General features: G+C 32.3%; 1 protein-coding gene across 1 annotated transcript in view; it reads right to left on the reverse strand.

Moving 5' to 3' along the window:
• Window positions 1-1086, reverse strand: part of XRCC4 (X-ray repair complementing defective repair in Chinese hamster cells 4) — a 167746-nt gene that overhangs the window by 135039 nt on the left and 31621 nt on the right. The window lies entirely within an intron of this gene.

Consider the following 1086-nt stretch of genomic DNA (forward strand, 5'->3'; position numbering starts at 1 on the left):
GAAATTAACACATGGGAACTCCTGAAACTGTAAGGAAAACCAATTCACTATCTTTTGTTCAAAAGAAAAATATCCTTCCATATTGAAGACAAAATACAGGCAATTTCAGGTAAAATGAAAGTAAAAGAATTCATTACAGCAAACCTACATGACATAAAATGCTGGCATAACTTCTATAGGCAGAAAGGAAATGTTCCAGAGAGAAAAAAAGGAAAGAAGAGGAGATATGGTAAATATTAATCCTGTAAATACAATGTTAGAAATTTTGCTTTCAGCATTCATTTTTTTTAAAAGGAAAGTTAATCAAATGGGCAAACTTCCAATATAGAGAAGTGAATGCCTTTAAAATTAAGTACTGTGGTTATTTTGTATTTCTATAATTTCATTTCATTTACAAGTATAACAGAGTTTAATATACCAAAGCATTTTTGGTATAGTGGTAGGTTTACAAAATAAAAAAGACAGAGAGAGAAGAAAACAAGTGAAACTTCTTGAAGAATAAGGCACACACCCACAATGCACCCAAAAATACACATTCCATAGGATATTATACATAAAAAATATTTAGAGAAAAACAATGACCATGCAGAGATGACAAAAATGTTGGGTTCATTTTCTGCCATAAAGATACTTAAACAACAGTACCATCATTATTTTTCAGTGCAGGAATATTTATCCAGAATATTTAAGACCTGACTTGTTCTGGATTAGTGTTTTTGGAATATTCAACAATAAAGAAGAATACTACATAATAAATCTCAGTGCAACACTTTAAAATAAATAATACCCATGATTAATGTCACTAAACTAATTAAATTTAGGGGACAAAGGACCAAACATCAATAAAGCTAATGAAAAAGACAACCACAGATAATATACAAAAAAATAGCAACACTTAAGCACGTGAAATGAAGTTGAAATTATCTCCAAATTACAGAAATGCAAATTAAAATGACATCCTATTTTGGGTCCTCCCTGGTGGCCAGCGGGTTAAAGCACAGCACTAAGAAACTAAAGCCACTTCAGCATGAGTTCCATTCCCAACCCACCCAGAGGTGACCACATGGCCAGCAGACCTCTCCTGAC

Source organism: Condylura cristata, unplaced genomic scaffold (assembly GCF_000260355.1).
Source record: "Condylura cristata isolate star-nosed mole 26May11 unplaced genomic scaffold, ConCri1.0 scaffold00007, whole genome shotgun sequence".
Taxonomy (NCBI): Eukaryota; Metazoa; Chordata; class Mammalia; order Eulipotyphla; family Talpidae; genus Condylura; species Condylura cristata.